The sequence below is a fragment of the Bufo gargarizans genome, chromosome 4 (genome assembly GCF_014858855.1).
Source record: "Bufo gargarizans isolate SCDJY-AF-19 chromosome 4, ASM1485885v1, whole genome shotgun sequence".
Taxonomy (NCBI): Eukaryota; Metazoa; Chordata; class Amphibia; order Anura; family Bufonidae; genus Bufo; species Bufo gargarizans.
In genome coordinates, this window is record NC_058083.1 from 222905725 (window position 1) to 222930053 (window position 24329).

The 24329-nt window shown below is 44.3% G+C and overlaps 1 protein-coding gene across 1 annotated transcript in view; it reads right to left on the bottom strand.

Annotated features, from left to right (window-relative positions):
- The window catches only part of CSMD1 (CUB and Sushi multiple domains 1), a 2061198-nt gene that overhangs the window by 1279010 nt on the left and 757859 nt on the right, over positions 1 to 24329 (bottom strand). The window lies entirely within an intron of this gene.

The following is a 24329-nucleotide window of genomic DNA, read 5'->3' on the forward strand; positions in this document are numbered from 1 at the left end:
GTACTCATATGCATAACTTTACATTTATCCACATTGAACCTCATTTGCTCAAACTTTTACAGTGTTTAAGGTAGTTTGTAGTTTAAGGACATCTACCATAGACTGCACAGTATTACATAGCTTGGTGTCAACTGCAAAAATAAATAGGTGCTTCAAAAAAAAATACATTCATCTTGACTAGAGATAAGTGAAGCTATTAAAAATTTGATTTGACTCCTTCACCAAACTTCATAAAGAAATTAAATTAGTTAGCAATTAATTAGTCACAAATCGCATTCCATTGTATGTACCAGGATTAATAACGGGAAATAGTGTTCAAGTTGCCCATCATTGAACCCCTGAGAAGCTACGTTCAACCCTGATTGCAGCATTTGACAGTCACATTCAGGCCTTTCAGCGAATTCATCAGAGGTTAAAAAATATATAATCACCTTATCCATTTGCTTGTAGAGCGGCCGGTATAGCCATCTTTATTGAGGAAAATGTGCCAAATCTGATTATGTTATGACATCATCACACTAGGTGGACATAGTGACGTCACGGCACCTAGCCAGTGTGATGATGTGGTGACATCACACATCACAACTAGAGATCAGCGAATCAAAACTGACGAAGTGGAATTCGATCCGAATTTCAGGAAAAATTTGATTCACACTGAAGCCAAATTTCCTTGCGATTCATGGTAATGAATCATATTTTTTGCTAAAATGGCTGCTGCACGTATGAGGACATGGAGCAAGGAACTCTGGGAGGGTGGAATCACCCATAATGCCATGCATGCAGCCAATCAGCAGCTAGACAGCCCTGTGATGTCACAGCCCTATAAATAGGCTCAGACATCTTGGATTCTACCATTTTCCACTGTACTTAGTGCAGGGAGAGACGTCCGCAGGCGCTAGGGACAGTGATAGAAAAAACATCATTGACTTGTGCTAAAAAAAGATTTACAAGTGCGGAGAAAGATTATTTAAGGTGTAGGGAAAATATAGGGAGGAATCATTCCATAGCATTTATGTTGAACAGGGTTCAGTAGGGGAGTTTATAGCCTGGGTAATAGCAACAATCCTATTACACCTTGCTGCACTGACTGGGGATCAAAATTGCCACTATACATATCTGTAATTCTAGCAAACCGTTCTTATTAGGGTGCAAGTTCTGTTTGATACAGCCATTAACAGGGTTTATTACAAGGAAATATTTCTACATCTTATTTGCCCTTTTGCAGTACAGTTATATGTTCTAAAGCATTTTTTTTGTACTAGTGGGAAAAAAGGGCTTATTACCCGTTGTGTGGTGAAGGGCTAAAATTACAGCCCTTTTTGTTGTGTATTAGTGGCAAACCTAAAATATATTTGCCGTTCAGTGGTGCAGTTATATGTTCTAAAGCTTTTTGTGGCGTGTATTAGTGGAAAAAGATAAAAATATATTTGCCGTTGAGCTGTGCAGTTATATGTTCTAAAAAAATTGGGGCACGTATTAGTGAAAAATGAAAAAATATATTTGCCGTTCAGTGTTGCAGTTTTATGTTTTAAAGCCATTTGTGGCGTGTATTAGTGGCAAAAGAAAAATATATTTACCGTTCAGCGGTGCAGTTATATGTTCTAAAGCCCTTTTAGTTGTGTATTAGTATGAAAAATGTAAATATATTTGCCATTCAGCGGTGCAGTTATATGTTCTAAAGGCCATTTTGTTGTGTATTAGTGGCAAAAGTAAAATATATTTGTCGTTCAGCGGTGCAGTTATATGTTCCTAAACCTTTTATGGTGTGTATAAGTGGAAAAAATAAGGGCCTATTTGCCGTTCAGCAGTGCAGTTATATGTTCTAAAGCAGTTTTTTGTGTGTATTAGTAGGTTGAAAAAGGCTTATTAGCCATTGTAAGGTAAAGTGAGAAAATTACAGACTTTTTGGGGTGTTTTAATTTCATTTTTTTTAATTTTTTTTATCTAACAGTATGTGCCAGGCCTTGCACAAGGGAGTGCCAGAGGCCTAAATATTTCTGGCACAGGTCACAGCAGAGTAAGGGGGCAGGGCAGCAGGGTTCATAGCGAGAGGCCTGAGCTCCCAGTGTCATCTAGTGGTCTTGACCAGAAACCTGGTGGTTCTTGAATTGTTGACTCGCTCATCCACTTCATCCCAAGTGATATCAGACATCCCCAGCCAAGAGTCGGTGGGTTTGTCAGGCACAACTCTTAGTTGCCATGGCCTGGGAGCAGGCCCTATGCCCTCACCTGTCCTCAACCTGATTCTGTCCTTTTCTGTTCCCTCAGCCAGAGAAGTATTATATGCTGTGGGCTCACCTCCACTATACAGAGAGGACAAGCTACTAGAGGACAGTCAGCAGCTACTGGCTAGCCAAGAGTTGGAGGAGACATCCGCCGCTACCTGCACTAGGCAGGCAAGTAGTGATGAAGAGAGTTGTGTGGGAGCTGGTGTTGTGAGCGGTCAGGCTCCTGACCCAGAGACGGTTAAGGAAGATATCAGTGACGTGCAGACAGTACTCAATAATGATGATGAAACTGATTGCACTTGGGAGTCGGGTAACGAAGGGGCTTCATCATCATTAGGAGAAGAGGGTGGCAGCTGGCTCATTAGGCAGTGGCAGAGCCAGCAAGTCGTTAGCGTGTCTTGGAATCAGCAGGGTGGCAGCAGTGGAAGGTCGGTAGCCAAACGTGTCTGGGGTAGACCACCTGCTTCGCATGAGCCTACCTGCCTGGGAAGTAGCGGTGCATGGGTTCACGGAGGCAGCGGTTAGTCAGTGCGGATTGTTGGGGGTAAAATTACCTACTAAGGGGTGTGGCAGTTTTTTGTTAAGCCACCGGAGGAGGTCAACATGGCCATACCATATGTAGAATCTGTGGGCAGAAGGTTAAACGTGGCCAGGGTTGCAATGTTGGCACCATATGCAGTGTCACAATAACGTGGCCTGGGAGAAGCATGGCTCTGATGTAGTGGTGCAGCCTGCTGCAGCAATCTCCGCATCACCCAGTGGCACGCTGCTGATTTCAGTCAGTTAAGGCTCCACCATCTCAGCAGAAGGGACCTGTCTGTCCTTTCCATTATCTGCTGGTCCTGATTGTAACGGGGTGCCGAAGGCGCACTCGGTCTCCCATCAGCCGCAGACCTGCTGCTTAGCTTCGGGAGCGAGGATCTGCGTTTGGCCTCATTCCCAGCTGGGAGGCTCCCTGCTTCTAGGTCTGCCTTGAGCGCCGAGCTGATCACTCGCTGCTCGACTTGTTTGTCTGTCAGTCATGTGACGCTGGCCGCGTCACATGACGCTCAGACCCCACTATAAATACAGGCAGCCTGCTGGCCACAGGTTGCCTGTTAATTCTAGGTTCCTGGCTATTTGTTGGACTACTGAATACTCACCTGATCCTGTTCCCTGACGATCCTTTGCCTGCTACTCCTGTAGTGTGCATCCGTCCTGGTATTGTGACCTCGGCTCCCACCTGACTACTCTTTGCGGACTCCTCTGGTACTTCTCTACTCTCCTGGTATTTGACCCCCTTTCTCTATTATTTGCTTAACCCTTTGTACTGCGTAGCTCTCTTGGTTCTGACCCGGTCCGTTCACGTTCTGTATTTTGTCTTGTCTGTCTTCCCTGCACATATCCTAAGTAAGGGACTGTCGTCCAGTTGTCCCCTGTCATCAGGACTCGTGAGGCAAGTAGGCAGGGCCAGGGGTGAGGGTGGAGCGCAGTGGTCACTATCCTTCCCCCTGTGTGTGTGTGGACGTGACCGTTACACTGATGCTCCTGCTCCTCCTCCTCAGGGTCAAAAAGGTTCAGCTGCCTCAGGCCCAGTTGCTCCTGGGGGTCCCAGCTTCCTCTTGAGTCCCACTGGCCACTGCCCACAATCACCGACTCCGTGTCCCGATCCTATCCTTCACTATGCAAGCGGCATGGCTCGCATAGTGAAGGACTTACCCAGTGGACCGGGAAGATGAAAGCTCTATGCTCACCTCTTCCTGGTCCTCGGCTCTCCACTGTGAAGGATGCGCAGATTTGAGGTTGCATTGTGATCTCACGCTGTGCGTGCCATTTCACAGCACATGGAAGGAAAAAAGGGAAGAGGAGGCAGCGCCTCGTGTGTAGAACCTTACAAGTAATGATAATACAAATGCACTGATTTCGCTTACCAGATAGGGTTGTGATGACCATTCCAAGCGGCGCTGATGCAGAAAAGGACTCTGTACTACAATGTTACTATGAAAGGTAATCTTTTATTCAAAGTCGATGCGTTTCAGGGGCAAACTGCCCCCTTCATCAGGGCAATAAAACTTTTACAGCAGACTAAGAGGAGGAAGACCGAGCACGGGCGGTGAGGAGAGGCGGCATCCAGAGCAGGTAAGGTAACATAGTTATAAGGGAAAATAATAGCATTCTTAATACAGAATGCTAAGTAAATTAGGGATTGAGGGTTAAAAAATTTACTTCCCTTTTGCACAAGGTTGGATACCAAGCTAGCCATGTCCCGTTGATATAATTGAAGGTTTCTTCCTCCACCCAGCCACGTACAACACCAAGGGTCCCGGAAAGGTGAATTTAATTGATTTTTCGAATGGGGAGATGGTTAAAAAAACGCTGGCTCCCTCCCCTTTGTTTGAATCCACGGTCACTGCGTCTGTCCCACCCGATATGAGTGCTATTTTCTATAGTTCTCTCTTCTCATCAGTTTAATCCCTGTTACGTCCCCAATCTGGGGTCCATTTATTAAATAGATTTTTCAAACGGGGAGATGGTAAAAAAATTGCTGGCTCCCTCCCCTTTGTTTGAATCCACGCCACGGTCACTGCGTCTGCGCCATGCAATTTACTGTCCCACCCGATATGAGTGGTATTTCCTGTAGTTCTCTCTTCTCATCAGTTTAATCCCTGTTACGTCCCCAATCTGGGGTCCATTTATTAAATAGATTTTTCAAACGGGGAGATGGTTAAAAAATTGCTGGCTCCCTCCCCTTTGTTTGAATCCACGACCACGGTCACTGCGTCTGCGCCGTGCAATTTACTGTCACACCCGATATGAGTGCTATTTGGTGGAGTACTATTCTGATCAGTTTAATCCCTGTTACGTCCCATATCAGGGTGGGATTGCCTTTTGTGAAAAAAAATTTAGGCCGGGTATCTTCGACTGCCTTTACAGTGACAGACCAAACTCTGATACACCAAACTGAATTGATTTTAGGAACCGGGAGATGGAAAAAGCAGCTTGGTCGGTCCTCTTACTCCCAAGTTGGGGCACTGCGCGTGCACGGAGCAATGTGCTGTGACACCCTATATGAGTGGTGTCTTAACTAATCCTATTCCTATCAGTTTAATCCCTGTTACGTCCCCTATCCGGGGACGTGTGTCAAATTGATTAACCATTGTCGAATTAACGAACCATTACGACATCCTGGAATAATTTAGTTCTGAGCTCTGTACTTGATTTGTATTGGAATTGTTGGGGATTTTTAAAATTGTCTGCATTATTTCTTATAAACTATTAAGAGACTATATTATGATTTATTTTATTTTATGTATTAAAAACCCACCCATACAACTAAAAAAAAAGATAAATAAATTTTTTTATTTTTTTTCTATGAAAAAACATCCAGCCGTCCCGATCGCTTTTGGTCTTATCATAATGAAGCAACGGCCTTATCATCTGGGGTGTGGCAACACTGCCAACACACTCATAGAGGTGATGATCGCTTCATTGTGATACGCAAGTCCCTTCACCACAACAAGGTACCGATCCCGAAAGTGGAATTGACACTTGTATGTGCCTTTTTTTTGTTTTGTTTTTGCAGCCACAGTGAAGCACCACAGGCCAGAAAAATTAGGCATGTACACATGCCTGAAAAACAATGTTATTGTTGCAGCCGCTGTTGTAGCAGCGGCCGGAAAAATTGATTTTTTCAAGGCAGAAAGGTGACTAAAACATTGTGGCTTGAACCCTAGTTGGTGGCAGAGAATTCACAAAAGTCATCCGGTATGCAGATATTAAATACAGCAGCGTGGGGACCATTTTGAGGCCAAGGCATGTCAGGCCTTTTGTTAGTTAAACGTATCCCCTACTGTCAGTCCCTTTGGGATCCATGCCTCATTCATCTTAATGAAGGTGGAGTAATCAACACTTTTTTGACCGAGGTGACTTCTTCTGACAGTGACAATGCCTCCTGCTGCACTGAAGGTCCTTTCTGACAGGACACTTGAAGCGGGGCAGGCCAGAAGTTCTATCGCAAACTGGGATAGCTCAGGCCACAGGTCAAGCCTGCACACCCAGTAGTCAAGGGGTTCATCGCTTCTCAGAGTGTCGATATCTGCAGTTAAGGCGAGTTAGGCTAGTTTCACACTAGCGTTCGTCGGTCCGCTCGTGAGCTCCGTTTGAAGGAGCTCACGAGCGGACCCGAACGCCTCCGTCCAGCCCTGATGCAGTCTGAATGGAGCGGATTCGCTCAGACTGCATCAGTCTGGCGGCGTTCAGCCTCCGCTCCGCTCACCTCCGCACGGACAGGCGGACAGCTGAACGCTGCTTGCAGCGTTCAGCTGTCCGCCTGGCCGTGCGGAGGCGAGCAGATCCGTTCAGACTTACAATGTAAGTCAATGGGAACGGATCCGCTTGAAGAGGTCACCATATGGCTCAATCTTCAAGCGGATTCGTCCCCCATTGACTTTACATTGAAAGTCTGAACGGATCTGCTCAGGCATCTTGCGCACTTAGAAAATTTTCTAAGTTATTAATGCAGACGGATCCGTACTGAACGGAGCCTCCGTCTGCATTAATATGATCGGATCCGTTCAGAACGGATCCGATCAAGCGCTAGTGTGAAAGTAGCCTAAGTCTGCCACCTGTCGGTCGACTCGTTCTCTAAGGCTGGATCCCGAAGGGCTGTGGCGATGTGTAGGACTGGAAAAGCTCTGCATGTCCTCCATCAAAAACACATCTGTAAAGCGTTCTGTCCTTGCCGCTGTGGTCGTGGTAGGAGGAGGATTACTTTGACCTCTTCCCCAGTTAGATTCCCGTTGTGCTGTGACATCCCCATTATAAGCTGTGTAAAGCATATTTTTCAGTTTGGTTTTGAACTGCTGCATCCTTTATGACTTCCGGTAATTTAGTAACATTTCCACCACTTTCTGCTTATACCGGGGGTCTAGTAGCATGGCCACCCAGTACAGGTCGTTCTCCTTCATCCTTTTTATACGAGGGTCCATGAACAGACATGACAGCATGAAAGACCCCATTTGCACAAGGTTGGATGCCGAGCTACTCATTTCCCGTTCCTCCTCCTCACTGATGTCATTGACGGTCTGTTCTTCCTCCCAGCCACGTACAAGACCACGGGTCCCAGATAGGTGACAACAACGAGCACCCTGGGATGCCTGCTGTGGTCGGTCTTCCTCCTCCTCAAAGCCACATTCCTCCCCTGACTCCTCTTCCTCATACTCCTCTTGCAGCGTTGCCGCAGGTCCGGCAAGCGATGATGACAAGGCTGTTTCTGGTGGTGATGGTGACCACAACTCTTCCTCTTCACGCTCATCTACAGCCTGATCCAGCACTCTTCGCAGGGCACGCTCCAGGAAGAAAATAAATGGGATGAGGTCGCTGATGGTGCCTTCGGTGTGACTGACTAGGTTTGTCACCTCCTCAAAAGGACGCTTGAGCCTACAGGCATTGCGCATGAGCGTCCAGTAACGTGTCAAAAAAATTCTCAGTACCGCAGAGGCTGTCCTAGCACCCCGGTCATACAAATACAGGCGGTCGAACATTAGGAGTGTTGAATTCCAACGTGTCGGGCTGTCGCAAACCAAGTGCCTCACTAGCATGTTGTTTCGTCGCTGAATGTCTGCAAAGTGCGCCATGGCAGTGTAGGAACGCCTGAAATGGCCACACACCTTCCTGGCCTGCTTGAGGACGTCCTGTAAGCCTGGGTATTTATGCACAAAGCGTTGTACGATGAGATTCAACACATGTGCCATGCACGGCACATGTGACAACTTTCCCAAATTCAATGCTGCCAACAAATTGCTTCCATTGTCACACCCCACTTTTCCCGATCTCCAGTTGGTGCGGGGTCAGCCACTGATCCACCTGTGCGTTCAGGGCGGACAGGAGTGCTGGTCCGGTGTGGCTCTCTGCTTTCAGGCAAGTCAACCCCAAGACAGCGTGACACTGTCGTATCCGGGATGTGGAATAGCCCCTGGAAAACTGGGGGGGGGGGTTCAGTTGATGTGCAGCCAGACGCCGCAGCAGAAGAGGACTCATCCGAGGAGGTTATAGAAGAGGATGGAGTAGGAGGAGTAGAGGAGGTGGCAGTAGGCCTGCCTGCAAGTCCTGGCGGTGTCACCAACTCCGCTGTAGAGCCACGCATTCCATGCTTGGCAGCCGTCAGCAGGTTGACCCAATGCGCAGTGTAGGTGATATACCTGCCCTGACCATGCTTTGCAGACCAGGTATCAGTGGTCAGATGGACCCTTGCCCCAACACTGTATGCCAGAGATGCCATGACTTCCTTTTCAATCACAGAGTAGAGATTTGGGACTTCCACTGTGGTGTCCCAATAGCAACACATTTTTTGAAGGCCTCAGACTCCACCAGCTGGTATAGTAAAAGCTGGCGGGCTAAGAGTTCCATCAAGCCAGCTGTCAGATGCCGGGCAAGGGGGTGACTCTGTGACATTGGCTTCTTACGCTCAAACATTTCCTTAACAGACACCTGACTGTGGGCAGATGAGATGGAACTGCTCAAGGTGAGAGGCGGAGTGGCGGGTGGTTGAGAGGGGGCAAGGAGGACAGCAGTGGTTGACGTGGCTGAAGATGCTGGACCAGGAGGAGGGTGGTGGCTTTGAGCTTGTGTGTTGCTTCTACTCGTCATCATGTGTTGATCCCATAGGCGTTTGTGATGTGCGATCATGTGCCTTCGCAAAGCAGTTGTACCTAGGTGGGTGTTGGATTTCCCACGACTCAGTTTCTTTTGGCACAGGTTGTAAATGGCATCGCTGTTGTCAGAGGCAGACACACAAAATAAATGCCACACTGCTGAGCTTTGCAATGACGGCATTCTGGTGGTGGCAACAGCATGCGTTGATTGGCGTGCTGTCTGGCTGACCCCGGGTGCCGATGCATGCTGTCTGACTGTGCCACTGGCTCCTTGCGACGACCTCCCCCTGCTTCCAACTCGTCTCCTCCTCCTCTCTGTCTCCCCATCTGAACTTTCCCCCTGTTCTTCTTCTCTTCGAGCGAGCACCCACATGACATCCACGGACACATCGTCATCATCAACCGCTTCACTTGTATCTGACAACTCAGCAAAGGAAGCAGCAGTCGGTACAACATCATCATCATCATCATCATCATCACGCTGTACGTCCATGTGTGTAATGCTGCCTGACTGAGACATATCCCTGTTATCTACTTCCCCTGGCAATAATGGTTGCGCATCACTAATGTTATCCAACTGTGTAAATGTGTAAATAACTCCTCTGAGGGATCAAGTGAAGCGGCTATGGTGGCTTTGGTGGTAGTGGTGGTGGTGGCGGCGGGCGGAAGAATGGTGACCAAAGCTGAGCTGGAGGAGGATGGTGCGTCAAGGTTCTTAGCGGAAGCTGTTGAAGATTGGGTGTCCTGTGTAAGCCAGTGAACTATTTTCTCAGAATTTTTTGGGTTTAGAGTACGTGGCCTCTGAACACTGGGCATTATTCCAGGGCCAGTGGAAATCACAACACCATGAACACGACGGCCCCTGTGGCGTGGCCTGCCTCTGCCTGTCATTTTTTATTAGATAAGTGTTACTATGCGTGCAAGGTACTGTGCCACTCTATATAAGTGGTGGGCAGTGGGCACAGTACAGTCTGTGTGGGCGCCTGACACACACAGGCTTGCAAATGTGATTAGATCACAGTTACATTTAAAATATTTTTTTTTTTTCTGAAAGGTATTTGGGTGAATGACACCCTGTAACAGTATTAGTGCAGGCCTAACTAGCCACTAGCCAGTGGACACAATAGAGTATGTGTGGGCACCTGACACACACAGGCTTGCTAATGTGATTAGATCACAGTTAAATTTTAAATAGATTTTTTTTTTCTGAAAGGTATTTGGGCGAATAACACCCTGTAACGGAATGAGTGCAGGCCTAACCAGCCACTAGCCAGTGGACAAAATACAGTATGTGTGGGCGCCTGACACACACGGGCTTGCAAATGTGATTAGATCACAGTTAAATTTTAAATAGATTTTTTTTTCCTGAAAGGTATTTGGGCGAATGACACCCTGTAACGGTATGAGTGCAGGCCTAACCAGCCAGTGGACACAATAGGGTATGTGTGGGCGCCTGGCACACACGGGCTTGCTAATGTGATTAGATCACAGTTACATTTTGAATATAATGTTTTTTTCTGAAAGGTATTTGGGTGAATGACACCCTGTAACGGTATGAGTGCAGGCCTAACCAGCCACTAGCCAGTGGACACAATAGAATATGTGTGGGCGCCTGACACACTTGCTAATGTGATTAGATCACAGTTAAATTTAAAATAGATTTTATTTTTTTTATGAAAGGTGTTTGGGTGAATGACACCATGTAATGGTATGAGTGCAGGCCTAACCAGCCACTAGCCAGTGGACACAATAGGGTATGTGTGGGCACCTCGCACACACGGGCTTGCTAATGCTATTAGATCACAGTTAAATTTAAAATAGATTTTTTTTTTCTGAAAGGTGTTTGGGTGAATGACACCCTGTAATGGTATGAGTGCAGGTCTAACCAGCCACTAGCCAGTGGACACAATAGAGTATGTGTGGGCGTCTGACACACACAGGCTTGCTAATGTGATTAGATCACAGTTAAATTTTAAATATATTTTTTTTTTCTGAAAGGTATTTGGGTGAATGACACCCTGTAACGGTGTGAGTGCAGGCCTAGCCAGCCACTAGCCAGTGGCCACAATACAGTATGTGTGGGCGCCTGACACACACGGGCTTGCAAATGTGATTAGATCACAGTTAAATTCTAAATATAATTATTTTTTTCTAAAAGGTATTTGGGCGAATGACACCCTGTAACGGTATGAGTGCAGGCCTAACCAGCCACTAGCCAGTGGACACAATAGAGTATGTGTGGATGCCTGACACACACGGGCTTGCTAATGTGATTAGATCACAGTTAAATTTAAAATATATCTTTTTTTTTTCTGAAAGGTATTTGGGTGAATGACACCCTGTAACGGTATGAGTGCAGGCCAGCCACTAGCCAGTGGCCACAATACAGTATGTGTGGGCGCCTGACACACACGGGCTTGCAAATGTGATTAGATCACAGTTAAATTCTAAATATAATTATTTTTTTCTAAAAGGTATTTGGGCGAATGACACCCTGTAACAGTATGAGTGCAGGCCTAACCAGCCACTAGCCAGTGGACACAATAGAGTATGTGTGGGTGCGTGACACACACGGGCTTGCTAATGTGATTAGATCACAGTTAAATTTAAAATATATCTTTTTTTTTCCTGAAAGGTATTTGGGTGAATGACACCCTGTAACGGTATGAGTGCAGGCCTAACCAGCCACTAGCCAGTGGACACAATAGAGCATGTGTGGGCGCCTGACACACACGGGCTTGCAAATGTGATTAAATCACAGAAAAATATTAAATATAATTATTTTATCTGCCAGGTATTTTCTGTCACACCCTGTATGAATGGTGTGCACTGTGCACACAGTGCTGTCTATGACTGAGCCTGCAGTCTCTCACACACGGGCAGCCAGGCAACTGCAACATATATATATATATATATATATATATATATGGAAAAAAAAAAAAAAGACTGATGTACCAGCCCTGAAAAGGGCTTTTTGGGGTGCTGTCTGGATGCTGTGCTTACAGCAGATGAGTCTGTGGACACAGAACAATGCCCTAGCTAACGCTTTCCCTATTGAATCAGCAGCAGCTACACTCTCCCTCCTCTCTCTGAATGCAGATTCCGAATGAATCTAAAATGGATGCTGTCCTGGAGGTGGAAGGGTCTGGGAGGGAGGGTCTGCTGCTGATTGGCTGGAATGTGTCTGCTGACTGTGAGGTAGAGGGTCAAAGTTTATTCAATGATGATGTATAGGAGGCGGACCGAACATCGCATATGGCATTGGCATTGGATAAGGAAGAGGAGGTAGCAACGGCCGCCACCCAGCGGTCTGACTACAGTACCCAGATCAGATTAAGGAGGGTGGTCCCCGCTGTTACTGCCTCCTCTGAGATCTTTAATGTCAGTGGTGGTGAAGGTGATGATGATAAAGTGTCAATGGACATCACGTGGGTGCCCACAAGACAGGAAGTGGAGGGGAGTTCAAAGGGAGAGACGGAGCAGCAGATAGGGACGAGAAGGAGAAAAAGCAGGCAGAAGTTGCAGTGCACAGGAGGCAAAAAGCAGACTGCAAATGTATCTGGAGCGAACCATCCACCATGCACGGTCACATCTTGTCCTCCCAGGATGCCGGCACATGGTTCTGCAATGTTGACAATAGTGTTGCCATCTATAGCCTGTGCTGTCAAGGCATAAGTCGCAGTAAGGATGACCGCTTTAGGCCTCCTGCACACGAACGTGTGCGCCCCGTGGCCGTGCTCTGTGCCGCAATGCACAAACACTGACCGTGGCGCATCCGCAGCGGATCGCGGACCCATTTACTTTAATGGGTCTGCGATCTGGCCATTCTGCAAAAAGATAGAACATGTTCTATCTTTTTGTTCAATGGAAATATGGGATGAAACCCCACGGAAGCACTTTGTTGAATGCAAATGCAGTCCGCAATACGGCAATGGGACACCTACGGTCCTGTGTAGGAGGACTTAAGAAGGCACCTGTCCTCCCATCACCAGGCCCAGTGGAAGCAAGGCCGTCAGAACATAGAAACATAGAATATGTCGGCAGATAAGAACCATTTGGCCCATCTAGTCTGCCCAATATACTGAATACTATGAATAGCCCCTGGCCCTATCTTATATGAAGGATAGCTTTATGCCTATCCCATGCATGCTTAAACTCCTTCACTGTATTTGCAGCTACCACTTCTGCAGGAAGGCTATTCCATGCATCCGCTACTCTCAGTAAAGTAATATTTCCTGATATTACTTTTAAACCTTTGCCCCTCTAATTTAAAACTATGTCCTCTTGTAGCAGTTTTTCTTCTTTTAAATATTTTCTCCTCTTTTACCTTGTTGATTCCCTTTATGTATTTAAAAGTTTCTATCATATTCCCTCTGTCTCGTCTTTCTTCCAAGCTAAAAATGTTAAGGTCCTTTAATCTTTCCTGGTAAATTTTATCCTGCAATCCATGTACTAGTTTAGTAGCTCTTCTCTGAACCCCTCTCGAAAGTATCAATATCCTTCTGGAGATGTGATCTCCAGTACTGTGCACAATACTCCAAATGAGGTCTCACTAGTGCTCCGTAGAGCGACATAAGCACCTCCCTCATTCTACTTTTAATGCCTCTCCCTATACACCCAAGCATATAGACTAGCATTTCCTGCTGCTCTATGACATTGTCTGCCTACCTTTCAGTCTTCTGAAATAATGACCCCTAAATCCCTTTCCTCAGATACTGAGGTTAGGACTGTAGCACTGACTTTATATTCTGCTCTTGGGTTTTTACACCCCAGGTGCATTGTCTTGCACTTATCAGCATTACATTTTAGTTGTCAGATTTTTTTTACCATTACTCTAGTTTTCCTAAATCCTTTTCCATTTGGTGTATCCCTCCAGGAACATCAGCCCTGTTACAAATCCACAAGACCATGGTCTGAATATACTCCATTGTCTACAACCCTCTGTTGTCTGTCCCTCAGCCACTGCCTAATCCATTCAATAATATGGGACTCCAAGCTCAAAGACTGCAATTTATCGATAGGCCTTCTATGTGGACAGAACCCACAAAGCCACACTCCCAGCGCTCCACGTCCTGACTCTTCTCCTTCTCTACTCTACTCCCATTTGTCCTCCACTCCACCTTCCACTGTGCCGTTGTCGCGTTCATCTGGCAGAAGGCAGGCTTCCGTGGCCCAAATGTTTGAGCGTAAAGAGTTGATGACACAGATAACCCTCTTGTCCAATGGATGACCGCTGGCTTGTTGGAACTGCTAGCCCGCCATGTACAGCCATATAAACTGGTGGACTCGGAGGCCTTTAGAAAATTTTTGGCCATTGGCTAACCACAATGAAAATATTTCTCTCAGAAGGGCATCCCAGAGCTATATGGCCATGTTCAGCGGCAAGTGAATATATCTCTGGCACATAGTGTTAGTGCCAAGATATATCTGACCACAGACATGTGGTCTAGCAAACACAAACAGGGAAGGTAAATAACTTTTACTGCCCACTGGGTAAACCTTCTGACGAACACTACACTTCCCAAGCTCCCCAGAACCTATTCAACGTGCCAGGTGAGATGTTGCCATGCTGTGCTGCGGCTGTTGTGCCTGGAAGCCAAGAGCCACATCGGTCCTGCACTGCTTTCAGCTCTGCGGTCACAGGCCAATCAGGGGTGAACCCCGCTCAATTTGACAGTTGGTAAAGTGGTGTGTGACAACAGTGCCAATCTGATGAGCGTGCTGAAACAGGGCAAAATGACACACGTGCCGTGCTTAGCACATGTCCTGAAGTTAGTTGTGCAGCGGTTTGCTGTCAAATACCCCGGGGTCCAGGATGTCTTTCGGCAGGCCAGGAAGATCTCTGGCCATTTTAGAAGATCTTACAGAGCCATGGCTCGCCTTGCTGACGTTCAACGGCAACACCACTTGCCTATCAGATGTTTGATTTGTGACTGTCGGACGTGCTAGTACTCCAACTTATATATGCTTGATAGGCTGTTCCAGCAGCAAAGTGCCGTTAACGACTACCTGTACAAACTGTGCAGCAGCACAGGTTCTGGGGGAGCTTGGTTTCTTTTCACCGCGCCAGTGGCTGCTCATGCTCAACTCATGCAGACTTCTGTGGCCATTTGATGAGATCACCAAGCTGGTCAGTCGCAGCCAGATCACCATCAGTCACATCGTACCTTACACCTTCTTTCTGGAACGTGCATTGCATTGTGTCATTGATCAAGGCTTGTTGATCAAGATGTGTTGGTCACTTCGAAAATTAGAGCATTCTGGCAGCCAACCCATCGACAGCCGCCCTCCGAATCCAGCCTCAGGGAACGTCTAAACCGACAGGTGTCCGACTACATCAGGTAAACGTCCCATGTGGATGCTCTGAGAAGCGAGGAACAGCTGGACTACTGGGTGTGCAGTCTTGACCTGTGGTCAGAGCTGGCACAATTTGCCATGGAACTTTTGGCTTGCCTCTTGTTGAGTGTCCTATCCGAAAGGACATTCAGTGTAGCGGTGGATCTCATTTCCAATAAGCACACTCGCCTAGCTCACGACAGTGGGGACTACCTCACATTTCTAAAAATTAATGAGGCATGGATCTCAGAGGAATTCAACACCTGTGACGACCACGTGTAATTGAATTTCCTCATGCTAACCCACACATATCCGCCACCACCCAGAACAAAGAATGGTCCTTGTCTTATGTATATACAGCGGCATAAAAGGCCTTTCATGTCAGGTGAATGCCTAATATTTTGGGAGTCTACTCCAGTGGCGTACAGTAAAATTATTATCCAGTGACCGCCTAATGTACCTTCAGCCACATAATCACTTGATCTTTTCTGTCAGGTGAATGCCTAATTTGTGGGGCCTGTACTGGCCTACAGTAAAATAGTAATCCAGTGACCATCTAATATACCTCCCGCCACATAATCACTTGTTCTTTTCTGTCAGGTGAATGCCAAATGTTTGGGCCTATACTGGCCTACAGTAAAATTGTTATCCAGTGACCGCCTACTGTACCTCCAGCCACATAATCACTTGATCTTTTCTGTCTGGTTAATGCCTAATTTTTGGGGCCTGTACTGGCCTACAGTAAAATAGTTATCCAGTGACCGTCTAATATACATCCAGCCACATAATCACTTGTTCTTTCTATCAGGTGAATGCCTAATTTATAGGGCCTGTTCTGGCCTACAGTAATATTGTTATCCAGTGACAGCCTATTGTACCTCCAGCCACATAATCACTTGATCTTTTCTGCCTGGTGAATGCCTAATTTTTGGGGCCTGTACCGGCCTACAGTAAAATTGTTATTCTGTAACCGCCTAATGTACCTCCAGCCACATAAGGACTTTTTTTTTGGGGGACCTGTACTCCCGTGGCCTAAAATAAAATAAAAATTCTATGCTCCAGCAGTGCATATTTTTGAGAGTTTCCCTTTAAGAAACATAAAAATGGCCCCTGATTAAAATACATATATTTAGTATGAATTTTGCCATTGACCCCCCTCTGTTATGTCACTGTCCATGTTGTGGGACTATTTTTGCACTTTTAGTAAGTATTTGGTGCCTGCAACTATGACCTGAAGGTTTTTCAGCTTCGCCTGCCATTTAAGTCAATGGGGCAAACATTTGAACGCGAACGAGCTTTTGTGAAACGTCCCGGCCAATGTTCTTCCATCACTATTGGGGAGTAATTTGGGAGTCTGATGACTATTTGGGGGGCTGTTCTAATATTTATTTTTCTTTCCTCCTCTAAAACCTTTTGCATTTTGCAAAGTGAAAAATATGGTGTGTGTATATATACAGTACAGACCAAAAGTTTGGACACATCTTCTCATTCAAAGAGTTTTCTTTATTTTCATGACTATGAAAATTGTAGATTCACACTGAAGGCATCAAAACTATGAATTAACAAATGTGGAATTATATACATAACAAAAAAGTGTGAAACAACTGAAAATATGTCATATTCTAGGTTCTTCAAAGTAGCCACCTTTTGCTTTGATTACTGCTTTGCACACTCTTGGTAGTCACCTGAAATGGTACTCCAACAGTCTTGAAGGAGTTCCCAGAGATGCTTAGCACTTGTTGGCCCTTTTGCCTTCACTCTGCCGTCCATCTCACCCCAAACCATCTCGATTGGGTTCAGGTCCGGTGACTGTGGAGGCCAGATCATCTGGCACAGCACCCCATCACTCTCCTTTATGGTCAAATAGCCCTTACACAGCCTGGAGGTGTGTTTGGGGTCATTGTCCTGTTGAAAAATAAATGATGGTCCAACTAAACGCAAACCGGATGGAATAGCATGCCGCTGCAAGATGCTGTGGTAGCCATGCTGGTTCAGTATGCCTTCAATTTTGAATAAATCCCCAAAAGTGTCACCAGCAATGCACCCCCACACCATCATACCTCCTCCTCCATGTTTCACGGTGGGAACTAAGCATGTAGAGTCCATCAGTTCACCTTTTCTGTGTCGCACAAAGACACAGTGGTTGGAACCAAGGATCTCAAATTTGGACTCATCAGACCAAAGCACAGATTTCCACTGGTCTAATGTCTATTCCTTGTGTTCTTTAGCCCAAATAAGTCTCTTCTGCTTGTTGCCTGTCCTTAGCAGTGGTTTCCTAGCAGATATTCTACCATGAAGACCTGATTCACACAGTCTCCTCTTAACAGTTGTTCTAGAGATGTGCCTGCTGCTAGAACTCTGTGTGGCATTGACCTGGTCTCTAATCTGAGCTACTGCTAACCTGCGATTTCTGAGGCTGGTGACTCGGATGAACTTATCCTCCGCAGCAGAGGTGACTCTTGGTCTTCCTTTCCTGGGGCGGTCCGCATGTGAGCCAGTTTCTTTGTAGCACTTGATGGTTTTTGTGACTGCACTTGGGGACACTTTCAAACTTTTCCCAATTTTTTGGACTGACTGACCTTCATTTATTAAAGTAATGATTGCCACTCGTTTTTCTTTACTTAGCTGCTATTTTCTTGACATAATACAAATTCTAACAGTCTATTCAGTAGGACTATCAGCTGTGTATCCACCTGACTTCTCCAAAACGCAACTGATGGTCCCAACCCCATTTATAAGGCAAGAAATCCCACTTATTAAACCTGACAGGGCACACCTGTGAATTGAAAACCATTTCAGGTGACTACCTCTTGAAGCTCATCAAGAGAATGCCAAGAGTGTGCAAAGCAGTAATCAAAGCAAAAGGTGGCTACTTTGAAGAACCTAGAATATGGCACATTTTCAGTTGTTTCACACTTTACTGTTATGTATATAATTCCACATGTGTTAATTGATAGTTTTGATGCCTTCAGTGTGAATCTACCATTTTCTTAGTCATGAAAATAAAGAAAACTCTTTAAATGAGAAGGTGTGTTCAAACTTTTGGTCTGTACTGTAATATATATATATATATATATATATATATATATATATATATCTAAAACAATTGTGCACTTATTTAAAAGACAGGTGAATTATAAAAGACTATAAGATATGTTCAATATATGGAGACAAAGGCATGCAGTACCAGTATGGCAGTCTTCAAATCATTAGCAGCTGCTCAGAGGACCACTTCAGTAGACAGTCCCCGAACATGTATAAATTAAGGAGATTAATAGAATGGTAATATGTGTATAGTTCAATTGGCTTCTGAGGTCACGCATGCTTATATAAAGTAATGTGGTATTTAAACTGAGTAAATTACCATATCCATCAAAAGCACTAATATAAGTATACCTTGAAGCAAAATTAAAATCTGAAACATTAACCCCTTAAGGACCTTGCAATTTTTCACCTTAAGGACTAGGCCATTTTTTGCAAATCTGACATGTCATTTTAAGTGGTAATAGCTTTAAAATGCTTTTACTTATCCAGGCCATTCTGAGAATGTTTTCTCGTCGGATATTGTACTTCATGATAGTGATAAAATTGAGTAAAAAAATTATATTTTTATTCATTAAAAATACCAAATTTACCAAAAATTTTGAAAAAGTTGCAAATGTCCAAATTTCAATTTCTCTACTTTTATAATAGCAATGACTCCAAAAATAGTTATTACTTTACATTCCCCATATGTCTACTTCATGTTTGGATAATTTTGTGAATGCCATTTTATTTTTTGGGAACGTTAGAAGGCTTAGTAGTTTAGAAGCAAATCTTGAAATGTTTCAGAAAATTTCCAAAACCCACTTATTAAGGACCAGTTCAGGTCTGAAGTCAATTTGTGAGGCTTACATAATAGAAAGCACCCAAAAATTACCCAATTTTACAAACTCCACCCCTCAAGGTATTCTAAACATATTTTTACAAACTTTGTTAACCCTTTAGTTGTTTCATAAGAATTAATGGAAAATAGAGATGAAATTTCAGAATTTCACTTTTTGGGCAGATTTTCAATTTTAATCCATTTTTTACAGTAACAAAGCAAGGGTTAACAGCCAAAGACAACTGAATATTTATTACCCTGATTCTGTAGTTTACAGAAACCCCCCCATATGTGGTCGTAAACAGCTGTACGGGCACACGGCATTGCACAGAAGGAAAGGAACACCATACGGTTTTTGGAAGGCAAATTTTGCTGGACTTGTTTTTTGACACCATTGTCCCATTTGAAGCTCCCCTGATGCACCCCTAGAGTAGAAACTCCAAAAAAGTGACCCCATTTTGGAAACTACGGGATAAGGTGGCAGATTTGTTGGTTTTATTTTAGGGTACATATGCTTTTTAGTTTTTCTGAATTAAATTTAAAAGGTAACAAGAAATAGCTGTTTTTGGCACTGGTTTTATTTTTTGTTATTTACAACATTCATCTGACAGGTTAGATCAAGTGGCATTTTTAGCACGGACGCGACAATACCAAATATGACAACTTTTTTTATTTATTTAAGTTTTACACAATAATATCATTTTTGAAACAAAAAAAAATCATGTTAAAGTGTCTCCATATTCTGAGAGCCATAGTTTTTTTCAGTTTTTGGGTGATTATCTTAGGTAGGGTACCATTTTTGCGGGATGAGATGAAGGTTTGATTGGCACTATCTTGGGTGCATATGACTTTTGGATCGCTTGCTATTACACTTTTTGTGATGCAAGGTGACAAAAAATGGCTTTTTTTACATCATTTTTATTTAATTTGTTTTTACGGTGTTCATCTGAGGGGTTAGGTCATGTGATATTTTTAGAGAGCAGGTTCTTACAGACGTGGTGATCCCTAATATGTATACTTTTTTAATTTACCTAAGTTTTACACAATAACAGCATTTTGAAAATAAAAATAAAAAATGTTTTAGTGTCTCCATATTCTGAGCCATAGTTTTTTTTTTCATTTTTTGATCGCTTGGTGTTGTACTTTTAGTGATGTAAGGTGCCAAAAAAATGGTTTATTTAGCACAGGTTTTTTTTTTTCTTGTTTTTACGGTGTTTATCTGAGGGGTTAGGTCATGTGATATATTTATATTGCCAGCCTGTACATACGCAGCGATACCTAATATGTCAATTTATATTTTTTACTTTAGTTGAGGAAAATTATGTGTTTTTTTTGTTTTTTATTTACTTGAAACTTTTAACTTTAAATTTTTGGGGGGGACTTTATTTTTTCAACTTTACAATGCATTTACAATGCATTAAAATCCTGTATTGTAATGCATTGGCTATATGAGTAATACAGAAGGCAGCGCCGATGCCTAATTAAGGCATCCAGCTGCCTTCCATGCCATCGGGTACCAGCACGGGGACCCGATTGCAGCGCCGATCCCCGCCCGATATCGCACGTGCCGCGGTCAGTGTTGACCCCAGCACATGAAGAGTTAATGCGCTGGCATCAGTGATTTCACCGATGCTAGTGCATGCAGCAGTGGTCCGGCTATCAGTGACTGCCGGACCCCTGCCATGGATCAGGCAGGCGCAGCTCCTGCACCCGCCCGATCCCCATGAAGTACATGTACATCACGGGTCTTTAATTCCCGCAAAGAAATGACACACATGTACGGCATGTGTCCTTAAGGGGTTAAAATGACGCTCTGAAATGGGTTGTGTCACTTTAGCAAATGGAATTTATCATGTAGACAAAGTTAATACAAGGCACTAATTCATGTATTGTGATTATCCATATTGCCTCTTTTGCTAACTTGAGAATTTTTTTCATCATATTCTAGGGTTAAGACTAGGGTTAGGCAAATCAAAGTATCCAAAGTGGCCTTCGATCTGAATTTCAAGGAAAATTGAACTCCCTGTGAAGCCAAATTTCTTCATGCTTCATGGTAACAAATACATTTTCCCTGAAGTGTGGCGCTAAAAAACCCCACACTCACTACATTGATTTGAGAGCGAAGAGGCTGCCGCAGCCATCTTGGTTAAAGATCCTGCGCAAAATCTCCTGCGTGGTGATGTATGACATCACCACGTCTGCCAGCAAAATTTTGCGTGGGTTATTCAATCATGATGGAGATGGCCCCAGCGGGGGGGGGGGGGGGTGTAGCCTACGCTGAGAGTGGATGGCTGTGTGAAGCGTCTTTCCGCTACTTGATTATCCCTCATAGCATAGCCTGATATTATCTGCTTGCCAGGTCGAAAATAGTCCAAATCGGTGGACAAAAGAATACAGATCCTTCCGGTCCTGCCAAAGCGGCGATTCAGCCTGGAGAAATTGATACATTCATTAAAAAGGCAGCCGCAGCATGCGTGTCAAGAGAACCTAAAATGGAGCCCGGAACACTGAAGTCTGCTGGCTACAAACAAGCAAGCTTCTACTGGCGCTGAAAGAGGTAGGGAAGTTTCCCCTAGCCCAGACGCCTTACCAATTTCCAGGAGCTTCCTAAAAGATTCACTTGCTGAAGCTCTCGAACCCCTCAGCTCTGGAGGAAAATCAAACTAAGTTCATCATGCACCAAAAAGAGATGTCTTTAACTATGGCTGAATACCAGTCGCACATCAACCTACTTTACACAGCTTTAGAAGACCAGGAGAATAGGGAAAAAAGAAATAATCTTCGCTTCAGAGGCATCCCCGAATCTATTATTCTCAGTGACATCCCTGAAGCGGTAATACAAATCTGCCTGCAGTTGCTGGGCCCTGATACAGCGCATGAAGTTACCATTGAAAGGGCACACAGGGCATTAAGGCCCAAACCGCAACCAAATAAGCCACCAAGGGATATTATTTGTTATTTCCTATACTTCCTAGTTAAGGAAGCGGTCCTTTCAAGCGCCAGGAACAACCCGGCGTTGATATGGGAAGGTAACGAAATCTCCATTTTTCAGGACTTAGCACAGTCAACTCTTAAGAAGCGCAGAGCGCTGAAGCCACTTACAGATTGGCTCCGTTCTCACAAGATTTTGTACAGATAGTCTTTTCCCTTTGGCCTCTCCTTCTCCCATGAAGGCCGTCGCCTATACATCTCTTCTCCTAAGGACCTGGAAAAGATTTATGCTCACCTTAAGATTCAGCTACTACCGATCGAAAATTGGGACATGCTTCAGGATGCAGTAACCCTCCCCGATCTACCAACTATCATACCCTGGGAGCCGCCTCGCACCCCCAAGCTGCAAAGAGGAAGAAGATTGAATACCTCCACCCCGAGGAGACTACCACTTATAGATGAGTGAAGATCTGAATCGTTACTGAGTAGATAACTCTATAACTCTCTACTGACACCACATCAACGATAATTTCAATATAATGTCTTCTTATATATCTTGCATTTGAGTGAATTCAGTGAATAACTATAGGATAGCGGAACATGTTCTAATTCCTCTACTATGTTATTCCTTGCTGATCATTTTCTCATGTTCCCCCTTAAAGCACCAGTGCTGTCCACTGTACCTCTCTTCTCTGCTCCTTTTGGATTCCAGGAGAGGGTTAACACTCTGCCTTATTGCAGTAGCACTGCCAGGTACAGTACAGACCAAAAGTTTGGACACACCTTCTCATTCAAAGAGTTTTCTTTATTTTCATGACTATGAAAATTGTAGATTCACACTGAAGACATCAAAACTATGAATTAACACATGTGGAATTATATACATAACAAAAAAGTGTGCAACAACTGAAAATATGTAAAATTCTAGGTTCTTCAAAGTAGCCACCTTTGGCTTTGATTACTGCTTTGCACACTCTTGGCATACAAATTCTAACAGTCTATTCAGTAGGACTATGAGCTGTGTATCCACCAGAATTCTCCACAACGCAACTGATGGTCCCAACCCCATTTATAAGGCAAGGTCTTTATTTTCCAGGTACATTACTTTGTACACACGTTCTACAATCCTATCTGAGACTTTTGGGACATCCCGTTGCTTCGCTTGAGGAGGCTAAGTGTTACTTATTTCCTTTTTTTCCCTTACCACAAATATCGTGTTCCACTTTATCATTGCACTTGAATATCCTACCCTTCACTTTGAATCATAGCTGACCTTTGCATAGCATCCTTCAACGTGAAGGGCTTCAACTCCCCTTATAAACGTAGCCAAATTTTTCTTATTTGAGGAAGGAAAAGTGTTTGATCATTTTCCTTCAAGAGACCCACTTTAAGTTTGATAAATACCCAAACATCACACACTCTTTATTTTTTCGGACTGGTACCGTTGTGGTTCAGGGTCCTCGGCCTCCAAAGGTATAAGCATAGGAATCAGGAAAGATCTCCCATTCACATATATTCATCATATTCAGGATAATGAGGGGCGATATATGCTGCTTAAAGGATCTATAGCAAATCAAGTTTATACTTTTATTAATCTTTATGCCCCAATGCTAGCCAGGCTGCCTGGATTATAGAGGTCTTATCCTTACTGGAACCATACAGAGAGGGAGTGGTGATTCTGGGTGGAGATCTTAATTTAACGCTAGAACCAAATATTGACTCCACCTCTAAAAGATCCGCAATTTCTACTAAAGTTCTCAGACATCTCAAGAAATTCCTGCACAACTGGTCGGTTTGTGATGTCTGGAGACTCTTAAATCCAAAGGAGTGAGATTACTCCTTCTTTTCTCCAGTACATGGGTCTTACCACAGACTAGACTACCTATTCATATCAAAAGAACACCTCCAGTTTTGTAGCCTGGCCGGCATTGGTATTATGCACCTATCAGATTACTCCCCGGTTATCTTGACACTGTCTGCCCCCACTCTGGAACTACGTCCCTTTAGATGGCGCCTAAATGAGCAGTTAATCTCTCCAGGTGACCCTCTAATCCAAACAAAAACAGCATTAGAGGAATACTTTTCTTTCAATTATAAGTCAGTCACATCTTGTTAAGTGTTATGGGATGCTCATAAAGCTTTTATGAGAGGTCATTTTATCTCTATGGGAGCTAAGGCCAAGAAAGCCAAAAGAACCCAAATTGACTCTCTATTAGCCAAAATCCAAAGACTTGAATCCCTACATAAACAGTTTCTGTTAGAATCTCACCTTACAGAATTAACTGAAACACGTGAAGCCTTAAAAAGATCTTAAACAATGCCTCAGCCAAATATTAT